The following is a 16812-nucleotide window of genomic DNA, read 5'->3' as shown; positions in this document are numbered from 1 at the left end:
ACAGGGCGGGAGATTCTGTGAGTAAACAGGGCGGGAGATTCTGTGAGTAAACAGGACGGGCGATTCTGTAAGTAAGCAGGGCGGGAGATTCTGTGAGTAAACATGGCGGAAGATTCTTTAAGTAAATAGAGCGGGAGATTCTGTGAGTAAACAGGGCGGGAGATTCTGTAAGTAAACAGGGCGGGAGATTCAGTGAGAAAACAGAGCGGGAGATTCTGTGAGTAAACAGGGCGGGAGATTCTGTGAGTAAACAGGGCGGGAGATTCTGTGGGTAAACAGGGCGGGAGATTCTCTGAGTAAACAGAGCGGGAGATTCTGTGAGTAAATGGAGCGAGAGATTCTGTGAGTAAACAAAGCGGGAGATTCTGTGAGTAAACAGAGCGGGAGATCCTGTGAGTAAACAGAGCGGGAGGTTCTGTGAGTAAACAGTGCGGGCAATTCTGTGAGTAAACAGATTGGGCGATTCTGTGAGTAAACAGGGCGGGAGATTCTGTGAGTAAACAGGGCGGGAGATTCTGTGAGTAAACAGGACGGGAGATTGTGTAAGTAAACAGGGCGGGAGACTCTATGAGTAAACAGAGCGGGAGATTCTGTGAGTAAACAGGACGGGAGAATCTGTGAGTAAACAGGGCGGGAGATACTGTGAGTAAACAGGGCGGGAGATTCTGTAAGTAATCAGGGCGGGAGATTCAGTGAGAAAACAGAGCGGGAGATTCTGTGAGTAAACAGGGCGGGAGATTCTGTGAGTAAACAGGGTGGGAGATTCTGTGAGTAAACAGGGCGGGAGATTCAGTGAGAAAACAGAGTGGGAGATTCTGTGGGTAAACAGGGCGGGAGATTCTGTGAGTAAACAGAGCGGGAGATTCTGTGAGTAAACAGGGCGGGAGATTCTGTGAGTAAACAGGGTGGGAGATTCTGTGATTAAATAGATTGGGCGATTCTGTGAGTAAACAGGGCGGGAGATTCTGTGAGTAAACAGAGCGGGAGATTCTGTGATTAAACAGGACGGGCGATTCTGTAAGTAAGCAGGGTGGGAGATTCTGTGAGTAAACATGGCGGAAGATTCTGTAAGTAAATAGAGCGGGAGATTCTGTGAGTAAACAGGGCGGGAGATTCTGTAAGTAAACAGGGCGGGAGATTCAGTGAGAATACAGAGCGGGAGATTCTGTGAGTAAACAGGGCGGGAGATTCTGTGAGTAAACAGGGCGGGAGATTCTGTGGGTAAACAGGGCGGGAGATTCTGTGAGTAAACAGAGCTTGAGATTCTGTGAGTAAACGGAGCGAGAGATTCTGTGAGTAAACAAAGCGGGAGATTCTGTGAGTAAACAGAGCGGGAGATCCTGTGAGTAAACAGAGCGGGAGATTCTGTGAGTAAACAGTGCGGGCAATTCTGTGAGTAAACAGGGGGGGAGTTTCTGTGAGTAAACAGATTGGGCGATTCTGTGAGTAAACAGGGCGGGAGATTCTGTGAGTAAACAGGGCGGGAGATTCTGTGAGTAAACAGGACGGGAGATTGTGTAAGTAAACAGGGCGGGAGACTCTATGAGTAAACAGAGCGGGAGATTCTGTGAGTAAACAGGACGGGAGAATCTGTGAGTAAACAGGGCGGGAGATACTGTGAGTAAACAGGGCGGGAGATTCTGTAAGTAAACAGGGCGGGAGATTCAGTGAGAAAACAGAGCGGGAGATTCTGTGAGTAAACAGGGCAGGAGATTCTGTGAGTAAACAGGGTGGGAGATTCTGTGAGTAAACAGGGCGGGAGATTCTGTGAGTAAACAGGGCCGGAGATTCTGTGAGAGTGGGAGATTCTGTGAGTAAACAGAGCGGGAGATTCTGTGAGTAAGCAGAGCGGGAGATTCTGTAAGTAAACAGGGCGGGAGATTCTGTGAGTAAACAGAGCGGGAGATTCTGTGAGTAAACAGAGCGGGAGATTCTGTGAGTAAGCAGAGCGGGAGGTTCTGTGAGTAAACAGTGCGGGCAATTCTGTGAGAAAACAGAGGGGAGATTCTGTGAGTAAACAGCTTGGGCGATTCTGTGAGTAAACAGGGCGGAAGATTCTGTGAGTAAACATGGCAGGAAATTCTGTGAGTAAACAGGACGGGAGATTCTGTAAGTAAACAGGGCGGGAGATTCTGTGAGGAAACAAAGCGGGAGATTCTGTGAGTAAACAGGGCGGGAGATTCTGTGAGTAAACAGGGCGGGAGATTCTGTGAGTAAACAGGGTGGGAGATTCTGTGAGTAAACAGGTTGGGAGATTCTGTAAGTAAATAGAGCGGGAGATTCTGTGAGTAAACAGGGCGGGAGATTCTGTGAGTAATCAGGGCGGGAGATTCTGTGAGTAAACAGGTTGGGAGATTCTGTGAGTAAACAGGGTGTGAAATTCTGTGAGTAAACAGGGCGGGAGATTCTGTGAGTAAACAGGACGGGAGATTCTGTGAGTAAAGAGGGCTGGAGCTTCTGTGAGTAAACAGGGTGGGAGATTCTGTGAGTAAACAGAGCGGGAGATTCTGTGAGTAAACAGAGCGGGAGATTCTGTGAGTAAACAGAGCGGGAGATTCTGTGAGTAAACAGGACGGGAGATTCTGTCAGTAAACAGAGCGGGAGATTCTGTAAGTAAACAGGGCGGGAGATTCTGTGAGTAAACAGAGCGGAAGATTCTGTGAGTAAACAGGGCGGGAGATTCTGTGAGTAAACAGGGCGGGAGATTCTGTGAGTAAACAGGGCGGGAAATTCTGTAAGTAAACAGGGCGGGAGATTCTGTGAGTAAACAGGGCGGGAGATTCCGTGAGTAAACAGGGCGGGAGATTCTGTGAGTAAACAGGGTGGGAGATTCTGTGATTAAACAGATTGGGCGATTCTGTGAGTAAACAGGGCGGGAGATTCTGTGAGTAAACAGGGCGGGAGATTCTGTGAGTAAACAGGGCGGGAGATTCTGTGAGTAAACAGGGTGGGAGATTCTGTGATTAAATAGATTGGGCGATTCTGTGAGTAAACAGGGCGGGAGATTCTGTGAGTAAACAGGGCGGGAGATTCTGTGAGTAAACAGGACGGGCGATTCTGTAAGTAAGCAGGGTGGGAGATTCTGTGAGTAAACATGGCGGAAGATTCTGTAAGTAAATAGAGCGGGAGATTCTGTGAGTAAACAGGGCGGGAGATTCTGTAAGTAAACAGGGCGGGAGATTCAGTGAGAATACAGAGCGGGAGATTCTGTGAGTAAACAGGGCGGGAGATTCTGTGAGTAAACAGGGCGGGAGATTCTGTGGGTAAACAGGGCGGGAGATTCTGTGAGTAAACAGAGCTTGAGATTCTGTGAGTAAACGGAGCGAGAGATTCTGTGAGTAAACAAAGCGGGAGATTCTGTGAGTAAACAGAGCGGGAGATCCTGTGAGTAAACAGAGCGGGAGGTTCTGTGAGTAAACAGTGCGGGCAATTCTGTGAGTAAACAGGGGGGGAGTTTCTGTGAGTAAACAGATTGGGCGATTCTGTGAGTAAACAGGGCGGGAGATTCTGTGAGTAAACAGGGCGGGAGATTCTGTGAGTAAACAGGACGGGAGATTGTGTAAGTAAACAGGGCGGGAGACTCTATGAGTAAACAGAGCGGGAGATTCTGTGAGTAAACAGGACGGGAGAATCTGTGAGTAAACAGGGCGGGAGATACTGTGAGTAAACAGGGCGGGAGATTCTGTAAGTAAACAGGGCGGGAGATTCAGTGAGAAAACAGAGCGGGAGATTCTGTGAGTAAACAGGGCGGGAGATTCTGTGAGTAAACAGGGTGGGAGATTCTGTGAGTAAACAGGGCGGGAGATTCTGTGAGTAAACAGGGCCGGAGATTCTGTGAGTAAACAGAGCGGGAGATTCTGTAAGTAAACAGGGCGGGAGATTCTGTGAGTAAACAGAGCGGGAGATTCTGTGAGTAAACAGAGCGGGAGATTCTGTGAGTAAGCAGAGCGGGAGGTTCTGTGAGTAAACAGTGCGGGAGATTCTGTAAGTAAACAGGGCGGGAGATTCAGTGAGAAAACAGAGCGGGAGATTCTGTGAGTAAACAGGGCGGGAGATTCTGTGAGTAAACAGGGTGGGAGATTCTGTGAGTAAGCAGGGCGGGAGATTCTGTGAGTAAACAGGGCCGGAGATTCTGTGAGAGTGGGAGATTCTGTGAGTAAACAGAGCGGGAGATTCTGTGAGTAAACACAGCGGGAGATTCTGTAAGTAAACAGGGCGGGAGATTCTGTGAGTAAACAGAAGGGGAGATTCTGCGAGTAAACAGGGCGGGGAGATTCTGTGAGTAAACAGGGTGGGAGATTCTGTGAGGAAACAGGGCGGGAGATTCTGTGAGTAAACAGGGTGGGAGATTCTGTGAGGAAACAGGGCGGGAGATTCTGTGAGTATACAGGGGGGAGATTCTGTGAGTAAACAGAGCGGGAGATTCTGTGAGTAAAGGGAGCGAGAGATTCTGTGAGTAAACAGAGCGGGAGATCCTGTGAGTAAACAGAGCGGGAGGTTCTCTGAGTAAACAATGCGGGCAATTCTGTGAGTAAACATGGGGGGAGTTTCTGTGAGTAAACAGGTTGGGCGATTCTGTGAGTAAACAGGGCGGGAGATTCTGTGAGTAAACAGGGCGGGAGATTCTGTGAGTAAACAGGACGGGAGATTGTGTCAGTAAACAGGGCGGGAGACCCTATGAGTAAACAGAGCGGGAGATTCTGTGAGTAAACAGGACGGGAGAATCTGTGAGTAAACAGGGCGGGAGATACTGTGAGTAAACTGGGCGGGAGATTCTGTAAGTAAACAGGGCGGGAGATTCAGTGAGAAAACAGAGCGGGAGATTCTGTGAGTAAACAGGGCGGGAGATTCTGTGAGTAAACAGGGTGGGAGATTCTGTGAGTAAACAGGGCGGGAGATTCTTTGAGTAAACAGGGCCGGAGATTCTGCGAGAGTGGGAGATTCTGTGAGTAAACAGAGCGGGAGATTCTGTGAGTAAACAGAGCGGGAGATTCTGTAAGTAAACAGGGCGGGAGATTCTGTGAGTAAACAGAGCGGTAGATTCTGTGAGTAAACAGAGCGGGAGATTCTGTGAGTAAGCAGAGCGGGAGGTTCTGTGAGTAAACAGTGCGGGCAATTCTGTGAGTAAACAGGGGGGAGATTCTGTGAGTAAACAGATTGGGCGATTCTGTGAGTAAACAGGGCGGGAGATTCTGTGAGTAAACATGGCAGGAAATTCTTTGAGTAAACAGAACGGGAGATTCTGTAAGTAAACAGGGCGGGAGATTCTGTGAGGAAACAAAGCGGGAGATTCTGTGAGTAAACAGGGCGGGAGATTCTGTGAGTAAACAGGGCGGGAGATTCTGTGAGTAAACAGGGTGGGAGATTCTGTGAGTAAACAGATTGGGCAATTCTGTGAGTAAACAGGGCGGGAGATTCTGTGAGTAAACAGGGCGGGAGATTCTGTGAGTAAACAGGACGGGAGATTCTGTAAGTAAGCAGGGCGGGAGATTCTGTGAGTAAACATGGCGGAAGATTCTGTAAGTAAATAGAGCGGGGGATTCTGTGAGTAAACAGGGCGGGAGATTCTATGAGTAAACAGGGCGGGAGATTCTGTGAGTAAACAGGTTGGGAGATTCTGTGAGTAAACAGGGCGGGAAATTCTGTGAGTAAACAGGGCGGGAGATTCTGTGAGTAAACAGGACGGGAGATTCTGTGAGTAAAGAGGGCTGGAGCTTCTGTGAGTAAACAGGGTGGGAGATTCTGTGAGTAAACAGAGCGGGAGATTCTGTGAGTAAACAGAGCGGGAGATTCTGTGAGTAAACAGAGCGGGAGATTCTGTGAGTAAACAGGTAGGGAGATTCTGTCAGTAAACAGAACGGGAGATTCTGTAAGTAAACAGGGCGGGAGATTCTGTGAGTAAACAGAGCGGAAGATTCTGTGAGTAAACAGGGCGGGAGATTCTGTGGGTAAACAGGGCGGGAGATTCTGTGAGTAAACAGGGCGGGAGATTCTGTGAGTAAACAGGGTGGGAGATTCTGTGATTAAACAGATTGGGCGATTCTGTGAGTAAACAGGGCGGGAGATTCTGTGAGTAAACAGGGCGGGAGATTCTGTGAGTAAACAGGACGGGCGATTCTGTAAGTAAGCAGGGCGGGAGATTCTGTGAGTAAACATGGCGGAAGATTCTTTAAGTAAATAGAGCGGGAGATTCTGTGAGTAAACAGGGCGGGAGATTCTGTAAGTAAACAGGGCGGGAGATTCAGTGAGAAAACAGAGCGGGAGATTCTGTGAGTAAACAGGGCGGGAGATTCTGTGAGTAAACAGGGCGGGAGATTCTGTGGGTAAACAGGGCGGGAGATTCTCTGAGTAAACAGAGCGGGAGATTCTGTGAGTAAATGGAGCGAGAGATTCTGTGAGTAAACAAAGCGGGAGATTCTGTGAGTAAACAGAGCGGGAGATCCTGTGAGTAAACAGAGCGGGAGGTTCTGTGAGTAAACAGTGCGGGCAATTCTGTGAGTAAACAGATTGGGCGATTCTGTGAGTAAACAGGGCGGGAGATTCTGTGAGTAAACAGGGCGGGAGATTCTGTGAGTAAACAGGACGGGAGATTGTGTAAGTAAACAGGGCGGGAGACTCTATGAGTAAACAGAGCGGGAGATTCTGTGAGTAAACAGGACGGGAGAATCTGTGAGTAAACAGGGCGGGAGATACTGTGAGTAAACAGGGCGGGAGATTCTGTAAGTAATCAGGGCGGGAGATTCAGTGAGAAAACAGAGCGGGAGATTCTGTGAGTAAACAGGGCGGGAGATTCTGTGAGTAAACAGGGTGGGAGATTCTGTGAGTAAACAGGGCGGGAGATTCAGTGAGAAAACAGAGTGGGAGATTCTGTGGGTAAACAGGGCGGGAGATTCTGTGAGTAAACAGAGCGGGAGATTCTGTGAGTAAACAGGGCGGGAGATTCTGTGAGTAAACAGGGTGGGAGATTCTGTGATTAAATAGATTGGGCGATTCTGTGAGTAAACAGGGCGGGAGATTCTGTGAGTAAACAGAGCGGGAGATTCTGTGATTAAACAGGACGGGCGATTCTGTAAGTAAGCAGGGTGGGAGATTCTGTGAGTAAACATGGCGGAAGATTCTGTAAGTAAATAGAGCGGGAGATTCTGTGAGTAAACAGGGCGGGAGATTCTGTAAGTAAACAGGGCGGGAGATTCAGTGAGAATACAGAGCGGGAGATTCTGTGAGTAAACAGGGCGGGAGATTCTGTGAGTAAACAGGGCGGGAGATTCTGTGGGTAAACAGGGCGGGAGATTCTGTGAGTAAACAGAGCTTGAGATTCTGTGAGTAAACGGAGCGAGAGATTCTGTGAGTAAACAAAGCGGGAGATTCTGTGAGTAAACAGAGCGGGAGATCCTGTGAGTAAACAGAGCGGGAGATTCTGTGAGTAAACAGTGCGGGCAATTCTGTGAGTAAACAGGGGGGGAGTTTCTGTGAGTAAACAGATTGGGCGATTCTGTGAGTAAACAGGGCGGGAGATTCTGTGAGTAAACAGGGCGGGAGATTCTGTGAGTAAACAGGACGGGAGATTGTGTAAGTAAACAGGGCGGGAGACTCTATGAGTAAACAGAGCGGGAGATTCTGTGAGTAAACAGGACGGGAGAATCTGTGAGTAAACAGGGCGGGAGATACTGTGAGTAAACAGGGCGGGAGATTCTGTAAGTAAACAGGGCGGGAGATTCAGTGAGAAAACAGAGCGGGAGATTCTGTGAGTAAACAGGGCAGGAGATTCTGTGAGTAAACAGGGTGGGAGATTCTGTGAGTAAACAGGGCGGGAGATTCTGTGAGTAAACAGGGCCGGAGATTCTGTGAGAGTGGGAGATTCTGTGAGTAAACAGAGCGGGAGATTCTGTGAGTAAGCAGAGCGGGAGATTCTGTAAGTAAACAGGGCGGGAGATTCTGTGAGTAAACAGAGCGGGAGATTCTGTGAGTAAACAGAGCGGGAGATTCTGTGAGTAAGCAGAGCGGGAGGTTCTGTGAGTAAACAGTGCGGGCAATTCTGTGAGAAAACAGAGGGGAGATTCTGTGAGTAAACAGCTTGGGCGATTCTGTGAGTAAACAGGGCGGAAGATTCTGTGAGTAAACATGGCAGGAAATTCTGTGAGTAAACAGGACGGGAGATTCTGTAAGTAAACAGGGCGGGAGATTCTGTGAGGAAACAAAGCGGGAGATTCTGTGAGTAAACAGGGCGGGAGATTCTGTGAGTAAACAGGGCGGGAGATTCTGTGAGTAAACAGGGTGGGAGATTCTGTGAGTAAACAGGTTGGGAGATTCTGTAAGTAAATAGAGCGGGAGATTCTGTGAGTAAACAGGGCGGGAGATTCTGTGAGTAATCAGGGCGGGAGATTCTGTGAGTAAACAGGTTGGGAGATTCTGTGAGTAAACAGGGTGTGAAATTCTGTGAGTAAACAGGGCGGGAGATTCTGTGAGTAAACAGGACGGGAGATTCTGTGAGTAAAGAGGGCTGGAGCTTCTGTGAGTAAACAGGGTGGGAGATTCTGTGAGTAAACAGAGCGGGAGATTCTGTGAGTAAACAGAGCGGGAGATTCTGTGAGTAAACAGAGCGGGAGATTCTGTGAGTAAACAGGACGGGAGATTCTGTCAGTAAACAGAGCGGGAGATTCTGTAAGTAAACAGGGCGGGAGATTCTGTGAGTAAACAGAGCGGAAGATTCTGTGAGTAAACAGGGCGGGAGATTCTGTGAGTAAACAGGGCGGGAGATTCTGTGAGTAAACAGGGCGGGAAATTCTGTAAGTAAACAGGGCGGGAGATTCTGTGAGTAAACAGGGCGGGAGATTCCGTGAGTAAACAGGGCGGGAGATTCTGTGAGTAAACAGGGTGGGAGATTCTGTGATTAAACAGATTGGGCGATTCTGTGAGTAAACAGGGCGGGAGATTCTGTGAGTAAACAGGGCGGGAGATTCTGTGAGTAAACAGGACGGGCGATTCTGTAAGTAAGCACGGCGGGAGATTCTGTTAGTAAACATGGCGGAAGATTCTGTAAGTAAATAGAGCGGGAGATTCTGTGAGTAAACAGGGCGGGAGATTCTGTAAGTAAACAGGGCGGGAGATTCAGTGAGAAAACAGAGCGGGAGATTCTGTGAGTAAACAGGGCGGGAGATTCTGTGAGTAAACAGGGTGGGAGATTCTGTGAGTAAGCAGGGCGGGAGATTCTGTGAGTAAACAGGGCCGGAGATTCTGTGAGAGTGGGAGATTCTGTGAGTAAACAGAGCGGGAGATTCTGTGAGTAAACAGAGCGGGAGATTCTGTAAGTAAACAGGGCGGGAGATTCTGTGAGTAAACAGAAGCGGAGATTCTGCGAGTAAACAGGGCGGGGAGATTCTGCGAGTAAACAGGGCGGGAGATTCTGTGAGGAAACAGGGCGGGAGATTCTGTGAGTAAACAGGGTGGGAGATTCTGTGAGGAAACAGGGCGGGAGATTCTGTGAGTAAACAGGGGGGAGATTCTGTGAGTAAACAGAGCGGGAGATTCTGTGAGTAAACGGAGCGAGAGATTCTGTGAGTAAACAGAGCGGGAGATCCTGTGAGTAAACAGAGCGGGAGGTTCTGTGAGAAAACAGTGCGGGCAATTCTGTGAGTAAACATGGGGGGAGTTTCTGTGAGTAAACAGGTTGGGCGATTCTGTGAGTAAACAGGGCGGGAGATTCTGTGAGTAAACAGGGCGGGAGATTCTGTGAGTAAACAGGACGGGAGATTGTGTCAGTAAACAGGGCGGGAGACCCTATGAGTAAACAGAGCGGGAGATTCTGTGAGTAAACAGGACGGGAGAATCTGTGAGTAAACAGGGCGGGAGATACTGTGAGTAAACTGGGCGGGAGATTCTGTAAGTAAACAGGGCGGGAGATTCAGTGAGAAAACAGAGCGGGAGATTCTGTGAGTAAACAGGGCGGGAGATTCTGTGAGTAAACAGGGTGGGAGATTCTGTGAGTAAACAGGGCGGGAGATTCTGTGAGTAAACAGGGCCGGAGATTCTGTGAGAGTGGGAGATTCTGTGAGTAAACAGAGCGGGAGATTCTGTGAGTAAACAGAGCGGGAGATTCTGTAAGTAAACAGGGCGGGAGATTCTGTGAGTAAACAGAGCGGTAGATTCTGTGAGTAAACAGAGCGGGAGATTCTGTGAGTAAGCAGAGCGGGAGGTTCTGTGAGTAAACAGTGCGGGCAATTCTGTGAGTAAACAGGGGGGAGATTCTGTGAGTAAACAGATTGGGCGATTCTGTGAGTAAACAGGGCGGGAGATTCTGTGAGTAAACATGGCAGGAAATTCTTTGAGTAAACAGGACGGGAGATTCTGTAAGTAAACAGGGCGGGAGATTCTGTGAGGAAACAAAGCGGGAGATTCTGTGAGTAAACAGGGCGGGAGATTCTGTGAGTAAACAGGGCGGGAGATTCTGTGAGTAAACAGGGTGGGAGATTCTGTGAGTAAACAGATTGGGCGATTCTGTGAGTAAACAGGGCGGGAGATTCTGTGAGTAAACAGGGCGGGAGATTCTGTGAGTAAACAGGACGGGAGATTCTGTAAGTAAGCAGGGCGGGAGATTCTGTGAGTAAACATGGCGGAAGATTCTGTAAGTAAATAGAGCGGGGGATTCTGTGAGTAAACAGGGCGGGAGATTCTGTGAGTAAACAGGGCGGGAGATTCTGTGAGTAAACAGGTTGGGAGATTCCGTGAGTAAACAGGGCGGGAAATTCTGTGAGTAAACAGGGCGGGAGATTCTGTGAGTAAACAGGACGGGAGCTTCTGTGAGTAGAGAGGGCTGGAGCTTCTGTGAGTAAACAGGGTGGGAGATTCTGTGAGTAAACAGAGTGGGAGATTCTGTGAATAAACAGAGCGGGAGATTCTGTGAGTAAACAGAGCGGGAGATTCTGTGAGTAAACAGGTAGGGAGATTCTGTCAGTAAACAGAGCGGGAGATTCTGTAAGTAAACAGGGCGGGAGATTCTGTGAGTAAACAGAGCGGAAGATTCTGTGAGTAAACAGGGCGGGAGATTCTGTGGGTAAACAGGGCGGGAGATTCTGTGAGTAAACAGGGCGGGAGATTCTGTGAGTAAACAGGGTGGGAGATTCTGTGATTAAACAGATTGGGCGATTCTGTGAGTAAACAGGGCGGGAGATTCTGTGAGTAAACAGGGCGGGAGATTCTGTGAGTAAACAGGACGGGCGATTCTGTAAGTAAGCAGGGCGGGAGATTCTGTGAGTAAACATGGCGGAAGATTCTTTAAGTAAATAGAGCGGGAGATTCTGTGAGTAAACAGGGCGGGAGATTCTGTAAGTAAACAGGGCGGGAGATTCAGTGAGAAAACAGAGCGGGAGATTCTGTGAGTAAACAGGGCGGGAGATTCTGTGAGTAAACAGGGCGGGAGATTCTGTGGGTAAACAGGGCGGGAGATTCTGTGAGTAAACAGAGCGGGAGATTCTGTGAGTAAACGGAGCGAGAGATTCTGTGAGTAAACAAAGCGGGAGATTCTGTGAGTAAACAGAGCGGGAGATCCTGTGAGTAAACAGAGCGGGAGGTTCTGTGAGTAAACAGTGCGGGCAATTCTGTGAGTAAACAGGGGGGGAGTTTCTGTGAGTAAACAGGGCGGGAGATTCTGTGAGTAAACAGGGCGGGAGATTCTGTGAGTAAACAGGGCGGGAGATTCTGTGAGTAAACAGGACGGGAGATTGTGTAAGTAAACAGGGCGGGAGACTCTATGAGTAAACAGAGCGGGAGATTCTGTGAGTAAACAGGACGGGAGAATCTGTGAGTAAACAGGGCGGGAGATACTGTGAGTAAACAGGGCGGGAGATTCTGTAAGTAATCAGGGCGGGAGATTCAGTGAGAAAACAGAGCGGGAGATTCTGTGAGTAAACAGGGCGGGAGATTCTGTGAGTAAACAGGGTGGGAGATTCTGTGAGTAAACAGGGCGGGAGATTCAGTGAGAAAACAGAGCGGGAGATTCTGTGGGTAAACAGGGCGGGAGATTCTGTGAGTAAACAGAGCGGGAGATTCTGTGAGTAAACGGAGCGAGAGATTCTGTGAGTAAACAGAGCGGGAGATTCTGTGAGTAAACAGAGCGGGAGATCCTGTGAGTAAACAGAGCGGGAGGTTCTGTGAGTAAACAGTGCGGGCAATTCTGTGAGTAAACAGGGGGGGAGTTTCTGTGAGTAAACAGGTTGGGCGATTCTGTGAGTAAACAGGGCGGGAGATTCTGTGAGTAAACAGGGTGGGAGATTCTGTGAGTAAACAGGACGGGAGATTCTGTAAGTAATCAGGGCGGGAGATTCAGTGAGAAAACAGAGCGGGAGATTCTGTGAGTAAACAGGGCGGGAGATTCTGTGAGTAAACAGGGTGGGAGATTCTGTGAGTAAACAGGGCAGGAGATTCAGTGAGAAAACAGAGTGGGAGATTCTGTGGGTAAACAGGGCGGGAGATTCTGTGAGTAAACAGAGCGGGAGATTCTGTGAGTAAACAGGGCGGGAGATTCTGTGAGTAAACAGGGTGGGAGATTCTGTGATTAAATAGATTGGGCGATTCTGTGAGTAAACAGGGCGGGAGATTCTGTGAGTAAACAGGGCGGGAGATTCTGTGAGTAAACAGGACGGGCGATTCTGTAAGTAAGCAGGGTGGGAGATTCTGTGAGTAAACATGGCGGAAGATTCTGTAAGTAAATAGAGCGGGAGATTCTGTGAGTAAACAGGGCGGGAGATTCTGTAAGTAAACAGGGCGGGAGATTCAGTGAGAATACAGAGCGGGAGATTCTGTGAGTAAACAGGGCGGGAGATTCTGTGAGTAAACAGGGCGGGAGATTCTGTGGGTAAACAGGGCGGGAGATTCTGTGAGTAAACAGAGCTTGAGATTCTGTGAGTAAACGGAGCGAGAGATTCTGTGAGTAAACAAAGCGGGAGATTCTGTGAGTAAACAGAGCGGGAGATCCTGTGAGTAAACAGAGCGGGAGATTCTGTGAGTAAACAGTGCGGGCAATTCTGTGAGTAAACAGGGGGGGAGTTTCTGTGAGTAAACAGATTGGGCGATTCTGTGAGTAAACAGGGCGGGACATTCTGTGAGTAAACAGGGCGGGAGATTCTGTGAGTAAACAGGACGGGAGATTGTGTAAGTAAACAGGGCGGGAGACTCTATGAGTAAACAGAGCGGGAGATTCTGTGAGTAAACAGGACGGGAGAATCTGTGAGTAAACAGGGCGGGAGATACTGTGAGTAAACAGGGCGGGAGATTCTGTAAGTAAACAGGGCAGGAGATTCTGTGAGTAAACAGGGTGGGAGATACTGTGAGTAAACAGGGCGGGAGATTCTGTAAGTAAACAGAGCGGGAGATTCTGTGAGTAAACAGGGCAGGAGATTCTGTGAGTAAACAGGGTGGGAGATTCTGTGAGTAAACAGGGCGGGAGATTCTGTGAGTAAACAGGGCCGGAGATTCTGTGAGAGTGGGAGATTCTGTGAGTAAACAGAGCGGGAGATTCTGTGAGTAAACAGAGCGGGAGATTCTGTAAGTAAACAGGGCGGGAGATTCTGTGAGTAAACAGAGCGGGAGATTCTGTGAGTAAACAGAGCGGGAGATTCTGTGAGTAAGCAGAGCGGGAGGTTCTGTGAGTAAACAGTGCGGGCAATTCTGTGAGAAAACAGAGGGGAGATTCTGTGAGTAAACAGCTTGGGCGATTCTGTGAGTAAACAGGGCGGAAGATTCTGTGAGTAAACATGGCAGGAAATTCTGTGAGTAAACAGGACGGGAGATTCTGTAAGTAAACAGGGCGGGAGATTCTGTGAGGAAACAAAGCGGGAGATTCTGTGAGTAAACAGGGTGGGAGATTCTGTGAGTAAACAGGGCGGGAGATTCTGTGAGTAAACAGGGTGGGAGATTCTGTGAGTAAACAGGTTGGGAGATTCTGTAAGTAAATAGAGTGGGAGATTCTGTGAGTAAACAGGGCGGGAGATTCTGTGAGTAATCAGGGCGGGAGATTCTGTGAGTAAACAGGTTGGGAGATTCTGTGAGTAAACAGGGTGGGAAATTCTGTGAGTAAACAGGGCGGGAGATTCTGTGAGTAAACAGGACGGGAGATTCTGTGAGTAAAGAGGGCTGGAGCTTCTGTGAGTAAACAGGGTGGGAGATTCTGTGAGTAAACAGAGCGGGAGATTCTGTGAGTAAACAGAGCGGGAGATTCTGTGAGTAAACAGAGCGGGAGATTCTGTGAGTAAACAGGACGGGAGATTCTGTCAGTAAACAGAGCGGGAGATTCTGTAAGTAAACAGGGCGGTAGATTCTGTGAGTAAACAGAGCGGAAGATTCTGTGAGTAAACAGGGCGGGAGATTCTGTGAGTAAACAGGGCGGGAGATTCTGTGAGTAAACAGGGCGGGAAATTCTGTAAGTAAACAGGGCGGGAGATTCTGTGAGTAAACAGGGTGGGAGATTCTGTGATTAAACAGATTGGGCGATTCTGTGAGTAAACAGGGCGGGAGATTCTGTGAGTAAACAGGGCGGGAGATTCTGTGAGTAAACAGGACGGGCGATTCTGTAAGTAAGCAGGGCGGGAGATTCTGTTAGTAAACATGGCGGAAGATTCTGTAAGTAAATAGAGCGGGAGATTCTGTGAGTAAACAGGGCGGGAGATTCTGTAAGTAAACAGGGCGGGAGATTCAGTGAGAAAACAGAGCGGGAGATTCTGTGAGTAAACAGGGCGGGAGATTCTGTGAGTAAACAGGGTGGGAGATTCTGTGAGTAAGCAGGGCGGGAGATTCTGTGAGTAAACAGGGCCGGAGATTCTGTGAGAGTGGGAGATTCTGTGAGTAAGCAGAGCGGGAGATTCTGTGAGTAAACAGAGCGGGAGATTCTGTAAGTAAACAGGGCGGGAGATTCTGTGAGTAAACAGAAGTGGAGATTCTGCGAGTAAACAGGGCGGGGAGATTCTGCGAGTAAACAGGGCGGGAGATTCTGTGAGGAAACAGGGCGGGAGATTCTGTGAGTAAACAGGGTGGGAGATTCTGTGAGGAAACAGGGCGGGAGATTCTGTGAGTAAACAGGGGGGAGATTCTGTGAGTAAACAGAGCGGGAGATTCTGTGAGTAAACGGAGCGAGAGATTCTGTGAGTAAACAGAGCGGGAGATCCTGTGAGTAAACAGAGCGGGAGGTTCTGTGAGTAAACAATGCGGGCAATTCTGTGAGTAAACATGGGGGGAGTTTCTGTGAGTAAACAGGTTGGGCGATTCTGTGAGTAAACAGGGCGGGAGACTCTGTGAGTAAACAGGGCGGGAGATTCTGTGAGTAAACAGGACGGGAGATTGTGTCAGTAAACAGGGCGGGAGACCCTATGAGTAAACAGAGCGGGAGATTCTGTGAGTAAACAGGACGGGAGAATCTGTGAGTAAACAGGGCGGGAGATACTGTGAGTAAACTGGGCGGGAGATTCTGTAAGTAAACAGGGCGGGAGATTCAGTGAGAAAACAGAGCGGGAGATTCTGTGAGTAAACAGGGCGGGAGATTCTGTGAGTAAACAGGGTGGGAGATTCTGTGAGTAAACAGGGCGGGAGATTCTGTGAGTAAACAGGGCCGGAGATTCTGTGAGAGTGGGAGATTCTGTGAGTAAACAGAGCGGGAGATTCTGTGAGTAAACAGAGCGGGAGATTCTGTAAGTAAACAGGGCGGGAGATTCTGTGAGTAAACAGAGCGGTAGATTCTGTGAGTAAACAGAGCGGGAGATTCTGTGAGTAAGCAGAGCGGGAGGTTCTGTGAGTAAACAGTGCGGGCAATTCTGTGAGTAAACAGGGGGGAGATTCTGTGAGTAAACAGATTGGGCGATTCTGTGAGTAAACAGGGCGGGAGATTCTGTGAGTAAACATGGCAGGAAATTCTTTGAGTAAACAGGACGGGAGATTCTGTAAGTAAACAGGGCGGGAGATTCTGTGAGGAAACAAAGCGGGAGATTCTGTGAGTAAACAGGGCGGGAGATTCTGTGAGTATACAGGGCGGGAGATTCTGTGAGTAAACAGGGTGGGAGATTCTGTGAGTAAACAGATTGGGCGATTCTGTGAGTAAACAGGGCGGGAGATTCTGTGAGTAAACAGGGCGGGAGATTCTGTGAGTAAACAGGACGGGAGATTCTGTAAGTAAGCAGGGCGGGAGATTCTGTGAGTAAACATGGCGGAAGATTCTGTAAGTAAATAGAGCGGGGGATTCTGTGAGTAAACAGGGCGGGAGATTCTGTGAGTAAACAGGGCGGGAGATTCTGTGAGTAAACAGGTTGGGAGATTCTGTGAGTAAACAGGGCGGGAAATTCTGTGAGTAAACAGGGCGGGAGATTCTGTGAGTAAACAGGACGGGAGATTCTGTGAGTAAAGAGGGCTGGAGCTTCTGTGAGTAAACAGGGTGGGAGATTCTGTGAGTAAACAGAGCGGGAGATTCTGTGAGTAAACAGAGCGGGAGATTCTGTGAGTAAACAGAGCGGGAGATTCTGTGAGTAAACAGGTAGGGAGATTCTGTCAGTAAACAGAGCGGGAGATTCTGTAAGTAAACAGGGCGGGAGATTCTGTGAGTAAACAGAGCGGAAGATTCTGTGAGTAAACAGGGCGGGAGATTCTGTGGGTAAACAGGGCGGGAGATTCTGTGAGTAAACAGGGCGGGAGATTCTGTGAGTAAACAGGGTGGGAGATTCTGTGATTAAACAGATTGGGCGATTCTGTGAGTAAACAGGGCGGGAGATTCTGTGAGTAAACAGGGCGGGAGATTCTGTGAGTAAACAGGACGGGCGATTCTGTAAGTAAGCAGGG

The sequence above is a fragment of the Somniosus microcephalus genome, chromosome 11 (genome assembly GCF_052327205.1).
Source record: "Somniosus microcephalus isolate GS21.2 chromosome 11, FLI_Smic_1.0, whole genome shotgun sequence".
In the NCBI taxonomy this organism is placed as follows: Eukaryota; Metazoa; Chordata; class Chondrichthyes; order Squaliformes; family Somniosidae; genus Somniosus; species Somniosus microcephalus.
This window is presented reverse-complemented; position numbering follows the sequence as displayed.